Source organism: Oncorhynchus nerka, unplaced genomic scaffold, assembly GCF_034236695.1.
Source record: "Oncorhynchus nerka isolate Pitt River unplaced genomic scaffold, Oner_Uvic_2.0 unplaced_scaffold_4289, whole genome shotgun sequence".
In the NCBI taxonomy this organism is placed as follows: Eukaryota; Metazoa; Chordata; class Actinopteri; order Salmoniformes; family Salmonidae; genus Oncorhynchus; species Oncorhynchus nerka.
In genome coordinates this window covers 1-16,934 of record NW_027037009.1, presented here as the reverse complement: position 1 = coordinate 16,934, position 16,934 = coordinate 1, and the positions used below count along the sequence as shown (strand labels likewise).

Sequence of the window (16,934 nt, the reverse complement as noted above, 5' to 3'; positions counted from 1 at the left end):
GTAATTGTTCTTTCTTTATGCTCTGGCTTCAAGGAAACTTTCCACAGCTTTGTTTGTGGGCCTCAATGGTGTGTGCTACGCTGCTCCTCTGAAAGTAAGTAATGTCTTGCTTTTTTCAGCTGACATTTTGACATCAGTGTTACATTCAAATCAATCAATCAAATCAAATGTATTTATATAGTCCTTCGTACATCAGCTGATATCTCAAAGTGCTGTACAGAAACTGACCAGCCTAAAAACCCCAAACAGCAAACAATGCAGGTGTAAGCACGGTGGCTAGGAAAAACTCCCTAGAAAGGCCAAAACCTAGGAAGAAACCTAGAGAGGAACCAAGGCTATGTGGGTACAGACCAGTATCCCTTCTTTCTTTTCTCTCCAAAACTCTTGAACGTGCCGTCCTTGGCCAGAGATCTCTCTCAGAATGACCTTCTTGATCCAAATCATGGTTTCAAGACTAGTCATTCAACTGAAACTGACCTCTGTATCACGGAGGCGCTCCGCACTGCTAAAGCTAACTCTCTCTCCTCTGCTCTCATCCTTCTAGACCTATCGGCTGCCTTCGATACTGTGAACCATCAGATCCTCCTCTCCACCCTCTCCGAGGGCATCTCCCGGGCACGCTTGATTGCGTCCTACCTGACAGGTCGAACCAGGTGGAGTGGCGAGAATTAGAGACCACGTGCTCTCACCACTGGTGTCCCCAGGGCTCTGTTCTAGGCCCTCTCCTATTCTCGATTATACACCAAGTCACTTGGCTCTGTCAAACCTCACATGGTCTCAATCATTGCTATGCAGAAATGACCAGCATTCCCCCTTCTGATGATCAGGTGGCGAATCGCATCTCTGCATGTCTGGCAGACATATCAGTGTGGATGACGGATCACCACCTCAAGCTGAACCTCGGCAAGACGGAGCTGCTCTTCCTCCCGGGGAAGGACTGCCCGTTCCATGATCTCGCCATCACGGTTGACAACTCCATTGTGTCCTCCTCCCAGAGCGCTAAGAACCTTGGCGTGATCCTGGACAACACCCTGTCGTTCTCAACTAACATCAAGGCGGTGGCCCGTTCCTGTAGGTTCATGCTCTACAACATCCGCAGAGTACGACCCTGCCTCACACAGGAAGCGGCACAGGTCCTAATCCAGGCACTCGTCATCTCCCGTCTGGATTACTGCAACTCGCTGTTGGCTGGGCTCCCTGCCTGTGCCATTAAACCCCTACAACTCATCCAGAACGCCACAGCCCGTCTGGTGTTCAACCTTCCCAAGTTCTCTCACGTCACCCCGCTCCTCCGCTCTCTCCACTGGCTTCCAGTTGAAGCTTGCATCCGCTACAAGACCATGGTGCTTGCCTACGGAGCTGTGAGGGGAACGGCACCTCAGTACCTCCAGGCTCTGATCAGGCCCTACACCCAAACAAGGGCACTGCGTTCATCCACCTCTGGCCTGCTCGCCTCCCTACCACTGAGGAAGTACAGTTCCCGCTCAGCCCAGTCAAAACTGTTCGCTGCTCTGGCCCCCCAATGGTGGAACAAACTCCCTCACGACGCCAGGACAGCGGAGTCAATCACCACCTTCCGGAGACACCTGAAACCCCACCTCTTTAAGGAATACCTAGGATAGGATAAAGTAATCCCTCTCACCCCCCTTAAAAGATTTAGATGCACTACTGTTCCACTGGATGTCATAAGGTGAATGCACCAATTTGTAAGTCGCTCTGGATAAGAGCGTCTGCTAAATGACTTAAATGTAAATGTAATGTAAATGTCTAAGCAAACACAATACCAATTGATCAAATTCCCCAGCTGTTTGGAATTGCCACAAGGAGCAACCAAGAGTGTCCAGTCTTGTCAGGCTATGCTGTTGGTGGACTTATTAGTTTGCGCTGCAGCACTTGCAGAGGCTCGGTGCATCTCAACAATTGTGCTCTGTAGCCAGCGGCCGGTTAGCTCAGTTGGTTAGAGTGTGTGATACGCTGCTCTCTGAAAGTAAGTAATGTCTTTCTTTTTCATCTGACATTGTGACATCAGTGTTACATGAGAGTTTCTTGTCATTGTTACATGACAGTTTCTTGTCATTGTTTACATGACAGTAGGTTGTCGTAAGACAAGGCTGCATGAAGTGTGAACTGGAGTTTTCTTGGATCCATAAAACAATGTGATTTTGGAGCATGCGGGCATCGATCCCACTACCTCACGCATGCAAATTATTTGAGCTAATTCCCCAGCCGTTTGGGATTTCCGCAAGAAGCAACCTATAGGGTCCAGTCTTGTCAGGCTATTCTGTTGGTGGACTTGTTTGTTGACGTGCCAGCACTTGCAGAGGCTCGGTGCATTTCAAGAATTGAGCAAACTAGCAAATGGCGGGTTAGCTCAATTGGTTAGAGTGTGGTGCTAATAACGCCAAGGTCATGGGTTCGATCCCCATACTGGCTATTATGTACATTTTGAGTGTCAAAATTATGAATCACATGCATGTGAATTGTCAAGGGTGCCACGGAATTATGTTACGTGAATTGCCGGAATAGCTCAGTTGGGAGAGCGTTAGACTGAAGATCTAAAGGTCCCTGGTTCGATCCCGGGTTTCGGTATCTATATTTGTTCTTTGTTTATGCTCTGGCTTCAAGGAAACTTTCCACAGCTTTGTTTGTGGGCCTCAATGGTGTGTGCTACGCTGCTCCTCTGAAAGTAAGTAATGTCTTGCTTTTTCATCTGACATTTTGACATCAGTGTTACATTAAAGTTGCTTGTCATTGCTACATGACAGTAGGTTGTCGTAAGACAAGGCTGCATGAAGTGTGAACTGCAGCTTTCTTGGATCCTCAAAAAAATGTGTTTTTGGGGAATGCGGGCATCGATCCCACTACCTATAGCATGCTAAGCAAACACAATACCAATTGATCAAATTCCCCAGATGTTTGGAATTGCCACAAGGAGCAACTAAGAGTGTCCAGTCTTGTCAGGCTATGCTGTTGGTGGACTTGTTAGTTTGCACTCCAGCACTTGCAGAGGCTCGGTGCATCTCAACAATTGTGCTCTGTAGCCAGCGGCCGGTTAGCTCAGTTGGTTAGAGTGTGTGATACGCTGCTCTCTGAAGGTAAGTAATGTCTTTCTTTTTCATCTGACATTGTGACATCAGTGTTACATGAGAGTTTCTTGTCATTGTTACATGACAGTTTCTTGTCATTGTTTACATGACAGTAGGTTGTCGTAAGACAAGGCTGCATGAAGTGTGAACTGGAGTTTTCTTGGATCCATAAAACAATGTGCTTTTGGAGAATGTGGGCATCGATCCCACTACCTCACGCGTGCAAAGCATTTGAGCTAATTCCCCAGCCGTTTGGAATTTCCGCAAGAAGCAAGCAAGAGGGTCCAGTCTTGTCAGGCTATTCTGTTGGTGGACTTGTTTGTTGACGTGCCAGCACTTGCAGAGGCTCGGTGCATTTCAACAATTGAGCAAAATAGCAAATGGCCGGTTAGCTCAGTTGGTTAGAGTGTGGTGCTAATAACGCCAAGGTCATGGGTTCGATCCCCGTACTGGCTATGAGGTATATTTTGAATGTCAAAATTGTGAGTCACATGCATGTGAATTGTCAAGGGTGCCACAGAAGAAGTTGAGTGATTTTCCGAAATAGCTCAGTTGGGAGAGCGCTAGACTGAAGATCTAAAGGTCCCTGTTTCGATCCCGGGTTTTAGCATTTGTATTTGTTCTTTCTTTATGCTCTGGCTTCAAGGAAACTATCCACAGCTTTGTTTGTGGGCCTCAATGGTGTGTGCTACGCTGCTCCTCTGAAAGTACGTAATGTCTTGCTTTTTCATCTGACATTTTGACATCAGTGTTACATTAAAGTTGCTTGTCCATTGCTACATGACAGTAGGTTGTCGTAAGACAAGGCTGCATGAAGTGTGAACTGCAGCTTTCTTGGATCCACAAAAAAATGTGTTTTTGGGGAATGCGGGCATCGATCCCACTACCTATAGCATGCTAAGCAAACACAATAACAATTGATCAAATTCCCCAGCTGTTTGGAATTGCCACAAGGAGCAACCAAGAGTGTCCAGTCTTGTCAGGCTATGCTGTTGGTGGACTTGTTAGTTTGCGCTCCAGCACTTGCAGAGGCTCGGTGCATCTCAACAATTGTGCTCTGTAGCCAGCGGCCGGTTAGCTCAGTTGGTTAGAGTGTGTGATACGCTGCTCTCTGAAAGTAAGTAATGTCTTTCTTTTTCATCTGACATTGTGACAACAGTGTTACATGAGAGTTTCTTGTCATTGTTACATGACAGTTTCTTGTCATTATTATTGCCGTACAGGACCCGCCCAAAACTCGTGACACAAGGAAAATGGCGGACGGAAGACAGGGTGGTGCGGCAGGTGCCGCTTCTCATTGGAATGCTGTAATTTTATCTAAACCATCAGGTGTACGCCGATCCCAGCTAAGTAACTCATGCAAAGAGTTAAAGCGCCATTATGTGTTTTATCTCCAGTACTCTGCCATGATTGTCAGTTATGTAGCTGTTCTACTGATAATCTCAGTGCGTCCTTGCTGGGATGACACAATCAGTCTACTACCGGAGAATATCAACACCAAACACATTGGTTCACCGTTCCGCGGGAGCGGACAGTACACAGCATACCATAATGTTCTGAATAATGGCCAAGTCTACCTCGCTCCTTATTCTACTGAACCGCTTAGGCGTAACAAACACAAGTCCAACATTTATCGGAAACTGTTAAACTACCTGTTCATTACCCTCCTGCTCTCCGGGGATGTACAACTCAATCCTGGGCCCAATATCACCGAGCCAGTGATACGCACCGGAGTGGAGAGCGGTGGATGGCCTCGTCCACTGGTCGTCGCCGCTGTGGAGGTGGGTGAGTGCTATGGTCCTATGGTTTCTCTCGACTCAACCGGCTCCAGGATAGATTTTGACTCTTCAAACATACCAGAGTCGCTATATGCGATCCCTGACTCTGCTTCTGGTACGCAAGCTATTTTAATTAGTTCCCGCATCCAGTGCAGGCGGGAGGGATTGTTAATTGCGCTACCGAACTGCCCCTAATCAAAACGAAACAAAACGGCCTAAACCCAGCCGTCAGAGCCAGTTGCCACACAGAAAATTTAACTTTTTCAATGTGTCAATCACTCTCGAGTCATCTGGGACCCACGAGCTAAGCCCAAGGGACTACTAGGGGGGCACTTGAACATTCGTAGTGTCATTCCAAAAAGTGATCAAATTCAACATCTACTCACAGACTCCAACCTTGACTTTCTCTGCCTCTCAGAGACATGGCTCCATAAACACTCTCCATGTGCTGCTTTGATTGTGCCTGGCTACAATGTTTTCAGTAGAGACAGGATTGAGGGAAGAGGAGGGGGTGTGATGATTTACATTAAAGAACATATCCGATGTAAACAAATTGAGTGGTCATGTGATAATGAACAAGAATGTATCGGCCTGAACGTTACACTGTCTCCCCAAATGTCTTTTACCCTCATTGGAATGTATAGGCCACCTTCCACCAAAAGTGTGTTTTTTGATCAGTTTAATACCATGCTTAGGGAATGTGATTTTGGGAAAGAGGTCATCTTAATGGGAGATTTTAACATTAATTATGAAGACAAGTGTTGTAGGAAAACCCTCAAACGGATCACTAATACCATTGACCTTACACAGCTAGTTAAAGGGCCAACCAGGGTGACTTGTTGCTCTAAAACACAGATTGATTTGGTGTTCAGTAATAAACCAGAGAGAGTGACTAAATCATTCAATATGGTTACTGGGCTGTCTGATCATAATCTGACACTTATAGCCAGAAAGCTGTCTAAGAGCAGGTTTAACCTGTTGCTTCTACTCGGGACGCTTGCGTCCCAACTAGAGCTCTGGAAATGCAAATGCGCTACGCTAAATGCTAATAGTATTAGTTAAAACTCAAAAGTTCATTAAAATACACATGCAGGGTATCGAATTAAAGCTACACTCGTTGTGAATCCAGGCAACAAGTCAGATTTTTAAAATGCTTTTCGGCGAAAGCATGAGAAGCTATTATCTGATAGCATGCAACACCCCAAAAGACCCACAGGGGACGTAAACAAAATAATTAGCATTTCGGCGTTACACAAACCGCACAATAAAATAGAAAACATTCATTACCTTTCACCATCTTCTTTGTTGGCACTCCTAGATGTCCCATAAACACTATTTGGGTCTTTATTTCGATCTCCATTAAAGCCTTATCGATTAAACATTTACATTTAAGTCATTTAGCAGACGCTCCAGAGCGACTACAAATTGGTGCATTCACCTTAGACCTCCAGAACAGTATCATCTAAATCTTTTCAGGGGAGGGGGGTTTATATGTAGACATGTGTGATAAACGAAAAAACATCGTTTCAAAACGTAACGTCATTTTTTAAAATTCAAAAAGTCGACGATAAACTTTCACAAAACACTTCGAAATACGTTTGTAATGCAACTTTAGGTATTAGTAAACGTTAATAAGTGATAAAATTCATCAGGAGGCGATGTAAAGATCATTAGCTGTCCGAATGGAAAAATGTCCGGCTAGAAACTCAACGAAAATATCCGGTCCTAGACCGGATTAGATACGGTGTCCTGCATGTGTTTGACCAAGAAAAACTCGAAGGGAAATGACAAGACTCTAGACACCGTGTGGAAGCTGTAGGTACTGCAACCTCAGTCAATTAATTGTGGTTCACCTTTATCAATGGGATCAAGTAGCGCATGGATATATTTTCCCATTTTCAGTGATCAGTTTTTCCTGTGCTTTTTTAACGATGTAAATGCCGTTCTGGTAAAGCCACAGCAGTGATTTAACCAGTTTTTTAAACGTCTGAGTGTTTTCTATCCACACAGACTAAGCAAATGCATATACTATATTCCTGGCATGAGTAGCAGGGCGCTGAAATGTTGCGCGATTTTTAACAGAATGTTCAAAAAAGTAGAGGGTCGACTGAAGAGGTTAACCTCTCTACTGTTAGAAAGCCGGATCAACTCAGAATACCTAGGAGTGAATTAAACTATTTTGAAAAAGCAATTAAGAGAATAAACTGGAATGATCTCTTGTCCTATACAGACGTGGAAGCTGATAGTCAGGTTTTTCTATCCACAATCCAGACTACAATAAATGGCTTCCTAAAGAAAATCAAATCCAAACCTGGCCAAAAGAGCACTCTTCCTTGGCTAAATGGAGAAATCTGGAAATTGATGAAAGAACGAGATTATGCTCTAAAAATAGCCCTAAAATCTAAATTAGAGCATGACAGACGTAGGTTTACCATGTTGAGAAATAAGGTGATGAAAGAAATCAGACAGGCCAAGGCAAACTTTTTTATTAACATAATTGGTGAAGCAAAGGGAAATTCTAAATTGATATGGGAGAATCTAAAACAGTTAACAGGTAAAGACCATATTAACACTGCAAAAAGACTAGAAATCATGGTGAATAACAATCTAACACAGGATGCAGTCGAAATAGCAATAGCCTTCAATTCCTACTTTATTGACTCTGTCAGGGTACTGACACAGAACCCCTCCACTGGTTTCTCGGGCTCAGTGCTAGTGAATGACACTCAACCTGTCTTCATCATAAGGGAGGTTTCTGAGTCAAAGGTGAACAAGGTGATTAGCTCACTAAGGAACTCTAAAGCCAAAGATGTGTTTGGGATGGACTCTACCTTTCTTAAAAACTACAAAGAGTCACTCATTGGCCCCATTACTAAGGTCACCAACACATCTATTGGTCTCGGTGTGTTTCCAAGGGTATGGAAGTCGGCCATAATAACGGCCATCTTTAAATCAGGCGACCCTGCTGATGTGAGTAACTACAGGCCCATTAGTATACTACCTGTGGTGTCAAAGGTTGTTGAAAAGTGTGTAGCAGAACAACTGATTGCCCACCTCAACAACAGCCCCTTCACATTACACTCCATGCAGTTTGGCTTCAGAGCGAAACACTCCACAGAAACGGCCAACTGCTTTCTTCTGGAAAATGTGAAGTCCAAGATGGACAAAGGGGGGGCTGTGTTTCTGGACCTAAGGAAGGCTTTTGATACTGTTAACCATGAGATTCTCATCACAAAATTGTCCAAGTTCAACTTTTCCCCTGATGCCTTGAGATGGATGAAATCATACCTTGAAGGCAGAACTCAGTGTGTCAGAGTGAGCAATGAGCTGTCGCCCACTCGTAGCTATGATGTGGGCGTGCCCCAAGGGTCAATACTGGGGCCCCTCCTGTTCAGCCTGTACATTAATGATCTGCCTTCTGTCTGTACTGGGTCTGAAGTTCAAATGTATGCAGATGATACAGTGATATATGTGCATGCAAAGAGCAAACAACAAGCTGCACAAGAACTCACTACTGTAATGGTCCAGGTTACAAAGTGGCTCAGTGACTCGTGTTTGCATCTCAATGTGAAAAAAACTGTTTGCATGTTCTTCACAAAGAGGGCAACAGATGCTACTGAGCCAGATGTCTATGTGTCAGGGGAGAAGCTCCAGGTGGTATCCGATTTTAAGTACCTTGGCATCATACTTGATTCCAACCTCTCTTTTAAAAAGCATGTGAAAAAGGTAATTCAAATAACCAAATTCAACCTAGCTAATTTCCGATTTATACGAAATTGTTTGACTACAGAGGTAGCAAAACTGTACTTCGAAACTATGATACTCCCCACTTAACATACTGCTTGACTAGTTGGGCCCAAGCTTGCTGTACAACATTAAAACCTATTCAGTCTGTCTACAAACAGGCTCTCAAAGTGCTTGATAGGAAGCCCAATAGCCATCATCATTGTCACATCCTTAGAAAGCATGAGCTCTTGAGTTGGGAAAATCTTGTGCAATACACCGACGCATGTCTTGTATTCAAGATCCTTAATGGCCTGGCTCCCCCTCCACTCAATATTTTTGTTAAACAGAAAACCCAGACATATGGCAGCAGATCCACAAGGTCTGCCATGAGAGGTGACTGTATAGTTCCCCTAAGGAAAAGCACCTTTAGTAAATCTGCATTCTCTGTGAGAGCATCCCATGTCTGGAATACACTGCCATCAGACACACATAACTGCACCACATATCACACTTTCACAAAATGCTTGAAGACATGGCTAAAGGTCAATCAGATTTGTGAACATGGTCCCTAGCTGTGTGTTGCCGCTTTCCATGTTGTCTGTTGTCTGTAGCTTGTGAGGTGTGGAAACACTTTGTTGCTTTTATGAATTTTGTATTGCTGCTTTTTGTTCTGTCTGTATGCTACGTCTTGTCCTATGTTGCTCTGTCTGTATGCTTCTTGCTTGTCTGTTGCTCTGTCTGTATGCTATGTCTTGCTTGTCCTATGTTGCTATGTCTTGCTTGTTCTATGCTGCTATTGTCTATATTGTAATTGTTTTTAATAACCTGCCCAGGGACTGCGGTTGAAAATTAGCCGGCTGGCTAAAACCGGCACTTTTACTGAAACGTTGATTAATGTGCACTGTCCCTGTAAAAATAAACTTAAACTCAAACTCAAACATGACAGTAGGTTGTCGTAAGACAAGGCTGCATGAAGTGTGAACTGGAGTTTTCTTGGATCCATAAAACAATGTGCTTTTGGAGAATGTGGGCATCGATCCCACTACCTCACGCGTGCAAAGCATTTGAGCTAATTCCCCAGCCGTTTGGAATTTCCGCAAGAACCAACCAAGAGGGTCCAGTCTTGTCAGGCTATGCTGTTGGTGGACTTGTTTGTTGACGTGCCAGCACTTGCAGAGGCTCGGTGGATTTCAACAATTGAGCAAAATTGCAAATGGCCGGTTAGCTCAGTTGGTTAGAGTGTGGTGCTAATAACGCCAAGGTCATGGGTTCGATCCCCATACTGGCTATTATGTACATTTTGAGTGTCAAAATTATGAGTCACATGCATGTGAATTGTCAAGGGTGCCACAGAATTATGTTGAGTGAATTGCCGGAATAGCTCAGTTGGGAGAGCGTTAGACTGAAGATCTAAAGGTCCCTGGTTTGATCCCGGGTTTCGGCATCTGTAATTGTTCTTTCTTTATGCTCTGGCTTCAAGGAAACTTTCCACAGCTTTGTTTGTGGGCCTCAATGGTGTGTGCTACGCTGCTCCTCTGAAAGTAAGTAATGTCTTGCTTTTTCATCTGACATTTTGACATCAGTGTTACATTAAAGTTGCTTGTCATTGCTACATGACAGTAGGTTGTCGTAAGACAAGGCTGCATGAAGTGTGAACTGCAGCTTTCTTGGATCCACAAAAAAATGTGTTTTTGGGGAATGCGGGCATCGATCCCACTACCTATAGCATGCTAAGCAAACACAATACCAATTGATCAAATTCCCCAGCTGTTTGGAATTGCCACAAGGAGCAACCAAGAGTGTCCAGTCTTGTCCCCTATGCTGTTGGTGGATTGTTAGTTTGCGCTCCAGCACTTGCAGAGGCTCGGTGCATCTCAACAACCTGCTCTGTAGCCAGCGACCCTTATCCCCTCAGTTGGTTAGACCATTTGTGATACGCTGCTCTCTGAAAGTAATAATGTCTTTCTTTTTCATCTGACATTGTGACATCAGTGTTACATGAGAGTTTCTTGTCATTGTTACATGAAAAAAACTTGTCATTGTTTACATGACAGTAGGTTGTCAACAAGGCTGCATGAAGTGTGAACTGGAGTTTTCTTGGATCCATAAAACAATGTGCTTTTGGAGAATGTGGGCATCGATCCCATACCTCACGCGTGCAAAGCATTTGAGCTAATTCCCCAGCCGTTTGGAATTTCCGTCAGAAGCAACCAAGAGGGTCCAGTCTTGTCAGGCTATGCTGTTGGTGGACTTGTTTGTTGACGTGCCAGCACTTGCAGAGGCTCGGTGCATTTCAACAATTGAGCAAAATAGCAAATGGCCTTTAGCTCAGTTGGTTAGAGTGTGGTGCTAATAACCAAGATCATGGGTTCGATCCCCATACTGGCTATTATGTACATTTTGAGTGTCAAAATTATGAGTCACATGCATGTGAATTGTCAAGGGTGCCACAGAATTATGTTGAGTGAATTGCCTAGCTCAGGTGGGAGAGAGTTAGACTGAAGATCTAAAAGGTCCCTGGTTTGATCCCGGGTTTCACCATCTGTATTTGTTCTTTCTTTATGCTCTGGCTTCAAGGAAACTTTCCACAGCTTTGTTTGTGGGCCTCAATGGTGTGTGCTACGCTGCTCCTCTGAAAGTAAGTAATGTCTTGCTTTTTCATCTGACATTTTGACATCAAATCCTTGTCAATGACAGGTCAAATCAAATGGCAGACATATTTGTGAACATCACCACCTTCTGAATCCACAGCAATGTTCCTCCCGGGAAGGGGCATGCCCCACTTCTATGATCTCGACAAACACAGTTGATAACCCATTGTGTCCTCCTCCCAGCTAAAACTACTTGGCGTGATCCAGTGTACAACACCCTGTCCAGTCTTGTCAGGCTACTGTTGGTGAATGCGTTGGCCCAGAGCACTTAGATGTTCATGCATCTACAACATCTGTATGTAGCGACAAAGCCTCAACAAAGTGGCATAGGTCCTAAAGTCCTAGGCACTCGTCATCTGACATTGATGCATCAGTCGATTACATGAGAGTTTCTGTCATTGTTACATGATGCCTATGCCATGAATAATGTAGGTTGTAAGACAACTGCATGAAGTGTAACATTTTTTATCCATAAAACTGGTGTATATTTTGGAGAATTTCCCATCAATCCATTACTGCAACTCGCTGTTGGCTGGGCTCCCACTCCTCACGCGTGCAAAGCATTATTAAAGTGGCTGCTTGGGTCAGTGTCAACCAAGTGGGTCCAGTCACACTATGCTGTTGGTGGACTGTTTGTTCCTGACTGGCACTTGAGAGAAGCTGCATTTCAGCTTGAGCAAAACAGCAAGACCATGGTAGCTTCTGGATGATAGCTGGGGAACAGGCACCTTTGGGTGGTTGATACCCCAGGATGATCTTTATGGCCCTCCCCAAACATGCAGTGGCACTGTCAGGTGTCCTGGAGACCTTGAGTTTGCCCTGCTCAGTTGGGAGCAGACCTCCCTACCACTGAGGAGCCCTGGTTCCCGAGCCCAGTCAAAACTGTTCGGCTCTGTATTTGCCTTTCCAATGCGTGGAACAAACTCCTTTCCACATGCTTTGTTTGTGGGCATCAGAAGTTTGTGAGTGCTTTTGGAGACAAGTAAGAATGTCTTGCCTTTTCAGGAATACATCTGTGTTACATTAAAGTTGCTTGTCATTGCTACATGACAGTGACAGGGTTGTCGTAAGACAAGGCTGCATGAAGTGTGAACTGCAGCTTTCTTGGATCCACAAAAAAATGTGTTTTTGGGGAATGCGGGCATCGATCCCACTACCTATAGCATGCTAAGCAAACACAATACCAATTGATCAAATTCCCCAGCTGTTTGGAATTGCCACAAGGAGCAACCAAGAGTGTCCAGTCTTGTCAGGCTATGCTGTTGGTGGACTTGTTAGTTTGCGCTGCAGCACTTGCAGAGGCTCGGTGCATCTCAACAATTGTGCTCTGTAGCCAGCGGCCGGTTAGCTCAGTTGGTTAGAGTGTGTGATACGCTGCTCTCTGAAAGTAAGTAATGTCTTTCTTTTTCATCTGACATTGTGACATCAGTGTTACATGAGAGTTTCTTGTCATTGTTACATGACAGTTTCTTGTCATTGTTTACATGACAGTAGGTTGTCGTAAGACAAGGCTGCATGAAGTGTGAACTGGAGTTTTCTTGGATCCATAAAACAATGTGCTTTTGGAGAATGTGGGCATCGATCCCACTACCTCACGCGTGCAAAGCATTTGAGCTAATTCCCCAGCCGTTTGGAATTTCCGCAAGAAGCAACCAAGAGGGTCCAGTCTTGTCAGGCTATGCTGTTGGTGGACTTGTTTGTTGACGTGCCAGCACTTGCAGAGGCTCGGTGCATTTCAACAATTGAGCAAAATAGCAAATGGCCGGTTAGCTCAGTTGGTTAGAGTGTGGTGCTAATAACGCCAAGGTCATGGGTTCGATCCCCATACTGGCTATTATGTACATTTTGAGTGTCAAAATTATGAGTCACATGCATGTGAATTGTCAAGGGTGCCACAGAATTATGTTGAGTGAATTGCCGGAATAGCTCAGTTGGGAGAGCGTTAGACTGAAGATCTAAAGGTCCCTGGTTTGATCCCGGGTTTCGGCATCTGTATTTGTTCTTTCTTTATGCTCTGGCTTCAAGGAAACTTTCCACAGCTTTGTTTGTGGGCCTCAATGGTGTGTGCTACGCTGCTCCTCTGAAAGTAAGTAATGTCTTGCTTTTTCATCTGACATTTTGACATCAGTGTTACATTAAAGTTGCTTGTCATTGCTACATGACAGTAGGTTGTTGTAAGACAAGGCTGCATGAAGTGTGAACTGCAGCTTTCTTGGATCCACAAAAAATGTGTTTTTGGGGAATGCGGGCATCGATCCCACTACCTATAGCATGCTAAGCAAACACAATACCAATTGATCAAATTCCCCAGCTGTTTGGAATTGCCACAAGGAGCAACCAAGAGTGTCCAGTCTTGTCAGGCTATGCTGTTGGTGGACTTGTTAGTTTGCGCTCCAGCACTTGCAGAGGCTCGGTGCATCTCAACAATTGTGCTCTGTAGCCAGCGGCCGGTTAGCTCAGTTGGTTAGAGTGTGTGATACGCTGCTCTCTGAAAGTAAGTAATGTCTTTCTTTTTCATCTGACATTGTGACATCAGTGTTACATGAGAGTTTCTTGTCATTGTTACATGAAAGTTTCTTGTCATTGTTTACATGACAGTAGGTTGTCGTAAGACAAGGCTGCATGAAGTGTGAACTGGAGTTTTCTTGGATCCATAAAACAATGTGCTTTTGGAGAATGTGGGCATCGATCCCACTACCTCACGCGTGCAAAGCATTTGAGCTAATTCCCCAGCCGTTTGGAATTTCCGCAAGAAGCAACCAAGAGGGTCCAGTCTTGTCAGGCTATGCTGTTGGTGGACTTGTTTGTTGACGTGCCAGCACTTGCAGAGGCTCGGTGCATTTCAACAATTGAGCAAAACAGCAAATGGCCGGTTAGCTCAGTTGGTTAGAGTGTGGTGCTAATAACGCCAAGGTCATGGGTTCGATCCCCATACTGGCTATTATGTACATTTTGAGTGTCAAAATTATGAGTCACATGCATGTGAATTGTCAAGGGTGCCACAGAATTATGTTGAGTGAATTGCCGGAATAGCTCAGTTGGGAGAGAGTTAGACTGAAGATCGAAAGGTCCCTGGTTTGATCCCGGGTTTTGGCATCTGTATTTGCTCTTTCTTTATGCTCTGGCTTCAAGGAAACTTTCCACAGCTTTGTTTGTGGGCCTCAATGGTGTGTGCTACGCTGCTCCTCTGAAAGTAAGTAATGTCTTGCTTTTTCATCTGACGACAAAACATAACGATTCACGACGGGGCCTTATCTCGAAAACTGAAAATATTTGAAGCCGAAACTTGGTGAGCGTAGGGGCAGCGTAATGGGCAGTTGGCCCCGAACAAGATGGCGTCTGGGCCTCAACGGTTTTTGAGTTATGGCCATTTATCTGGGATTAAAGGTCCAAAATGAAAATAGAGAAATTATTTTTCCACTTCACGTCAAAGTCAAGGAGCCTCCGGTGTCAATAAAAAAAGAACCAGCCATTTATCTATCGTCATTTAAGAGAAATCGTACAACGACAGATTGGTGATGTTCACGGATAGGTGTTTTTTTTTTTCAACGGTTACAGATCCAGTTGCAGGGTGTTCTTACGAATCTTTTTAAAGTGTGCTGCGGAGCTCTGCTAGATTTCTGTGATTTTCTATGATTTTCTGAAATAACACACACTCACTAAACCCTCCGTAAATAACTCAGTTCTTAACGTAAAGATAGTGCGTGGTGAGTTACGTGGCTCTAGACGGTTCTCGGACCGAGAAACAGCTTCGTACATTTGCAATGACTTCAAATCATTTTGACCATTACGAAAATGGCGACATTTAGAAATGTCTCCGAGACACAAGACTAGGTGCATTGCGACCGTCTCGGCCCATATAGACAGACCCCAACGTTTCTGTCCGATAGCTCATTCAAGGACCCCATAGCAAGGCATGGAAAAAAGTGGATTTTCAGCACCAATTAGGGTTTTACTCGGGCACCGAAGGACCTATCGAGCCAAAACTCGGGATTCAGGGTCGCCTCACATAGGCCTTCACATGATGTCCGACCTGGACCCGCAGCTAGAACGTAACTATGTGTTTTACGTTTTTATTATGTTTTAAACTAAAGGCGCTGTCAATTATGGGCCTGCTCTGACATATGTGATAGTTGGCTTCTAAATGAGTTGGAAAAAGTGGGTTTGGTGTCCATTGGTATCAGTTTGGTGTCAGAATGACATCTAATTGACTGATGGACACTGACTTGCAAGTTGACTTTTGTACATTAGCAATATGTTTAAACGGAGAGGGACCATCACCAAAATGGCATTCTGAAATCAACACAAAAAATGGCATCACCATAGTCTCCAGACTGTGCCGAGTTCAACGAGACGCCCCGCTTGACCGTAGCTCGCTCTGAGTGCAGTGACCTTGAAGAAAAGCAGAACCAAAATGAAGCCTGGCCCTCAATGTCATTTGCTTTTGGGTGACAGTGAGAGAACCGTTATGGTGAGAAGCACAATTCGACCTCAGGTACGTTCCTAAGGTCCTCCCGATCCGTGCAAGCCTAACCTTGACCGTGTGGCATTAACCCTTAACTAGTTGCTCCTACCCTCTACTTTTTTGAACATTTTGTTAAAAATCGCGCAACATTTCAGCGCCCTGCTACTCATGCCAGGAATATAGTACGTTCATATGGTTAGAATGTGTGGATAGGAAACCCTCGGACGTTTTTAAAGCTGGTTAAATCACGACTGTGGCTATAACATAACGTGCATTACATCGGAAAGCGCAGGAAAACCTGATCACAGAAAATGGAAATAAATATCCTTGCGCCACTTCCAGCAATTGTTAACAGTGAGCCGAATTAGATAAGACCGAGCATTCAACTCCCACAGCATCCCCATGTTGTCTAGAGTCTTGTGAATTGAATCATCTTTGATTCTTGGTTGAACCGAAACAGGGGCACCACTTACCTCCAGTCTCCGCCCAGATCATTCCGGAAGAGCTCTCGTGAAATTTTTTCCAAGACGACAGCTAATGATTTTTACATCGCCACGGATGATTTTGATCGCTTATTAACGTTTACTAATACCTAAAGTAGCATTACAAACGATTTCCAAGTGTTTTGTGAAAGTTTATCGTCTACTTTTGAATTTTAAAAATGACGTTACGTTGTGAAATCGCAGTTTTTCCGTTTATCACACAGTCTACATATAACGATATCTTGGCTTTATATGGCCCGATTTAATCGAAATAAAGACCCAATAGTGTTTATGGGACATCTAGGAGTGCCAACAAAGAAGATGGTGAAAGGTAATGACTGTTTTCTATTTTATTGTGCGGTTTGTGTAACGCCGAAATGCTAATTATTTTGTTTACGTCCCTGCTGTGCTTTTGTGTTCTAGTGTATTGGTGCATGCTATCAGATAATAGCTTCTCATGCTGTCGCCGAAAAGCATTTTAAAAATCTGACTTGTTGCCTGGATTCACAACGAGTGTAGCTTTAATTTGATACCCTGCATGTGTATTTTAATGAACTTTGAGTTTTAACTACTATTAGCATTTAGCGTAGCGCATTTGCATTTCCAGAGCTCTAGTTGGGACGCAAGCGTGCCTGCACCCCTAAATTCAACCTGAAGCCTATATGGGTTACAGAATGCCGTATGAACCTGTCTTTGGTAACAGTCCATCAGGCCAGTATGAGGTCTACCTGTGTTGATTCTAAGCT

The 16,934-nt window shown here is 44.3% G+C and overlaps 9 non-coding genes across 9 annotated transcripts; all 9 read left to right on the top strand.

Moving 5' to 3' along the window:
• The first annotated feature begins 2,360 nt into the window (after positions 1-2,360).
• Positions 2,361-2,434, top strand: trnai-aau (transfer RNA isoleucine (anticodon AAU)). The gene has a single exon. It is a non-coding gene; the product is annotated as a tRNA-Ile (tRNA).
• Positions 2,435-2,516: 82 nt separating this feature from the next.
• On the top strand, positions 2,517-2,589 carry trnaf-gaa (transfer RNA phenylalanine (anticodon GAA)). Its single transcript has one exon. It is a non-coding gene; the product is annotated as a tRNA-Phe (tRNA).
• Positions 2,590-3,468: 879 nt separating this feature from the next.
• Positions 3,469-3,542, top strand: trnai-aau (transfer RNA isoleucine (anticodon AAU)). The gene has a single exon. It is a non-coding gene; the product is annotated as a tRNA-Ile (tRNA).
• A 6,263-nt stretch (positions 3,543-9,805) lies between these two features.
• Positions 9,806-9,879, top strand: trnai-aau (transfer RNA isoleucine (anticodon AAU)). The gene has a single exon. It is a non-coding gene; the product is annotated as a tRNA-Ile (tRNA).
• Positions 9,880-9,961: 82 nt separating this feature from the next.
• On the top strand, positions 9,962-10,034 carry trnaf-gaa (transfer RNA phenylalanine (anticodon GAA)). The gene has a single exon. It is a non-coding gene; the product is annotated as a tRNA-Phe (tRNA).
• A 2,967-nt stretch (positions 10,035-13,001) lies between these two features.
• Positions 13,002-13,075, top strand: trnai-aau (transfer RNA isoleucine (anticodon AAU)). The gene has a single exon. It is a non-coding gene; the product is annotated as a tRNA-Ile (tRNA).
• Positions 13,076-13,157: 82 nt separating this feature from the next.
• Positions 13,158-13,230, top strand: trnaf-gaa (transfer RNA phenylalanine (anticodon GAA)). The gene has a single exon. It is a non-coding gene; the product is annotated as a tRNA-Phe (tRNA).
• Positions 13,231-14,108: 878 nt separating this feature from the next.
• trnai-aau (transfer RNA isoleucine (anticodon AAU)) lies at positions 14,109-14,182 on the top strand. Its single transcript has one exon. It is a non-coding gene; the product is annotated as a tRNA-Ile (tRNA).
• Positions 14,183-14,264: 82 nt separating this feature from the next.
• Positions 14,265-14,337, top strand: trnaf-gaa (transfer RNA phenylalanine (anticodon GAA)). Its single transcript has one exon. It is a non-coding gene; the product is annotated as a tRNA-Phe (tRNA).
• The last annotated feature ends 2,597 nt before the right edge of the window (positions 14,338-16,934 follow it).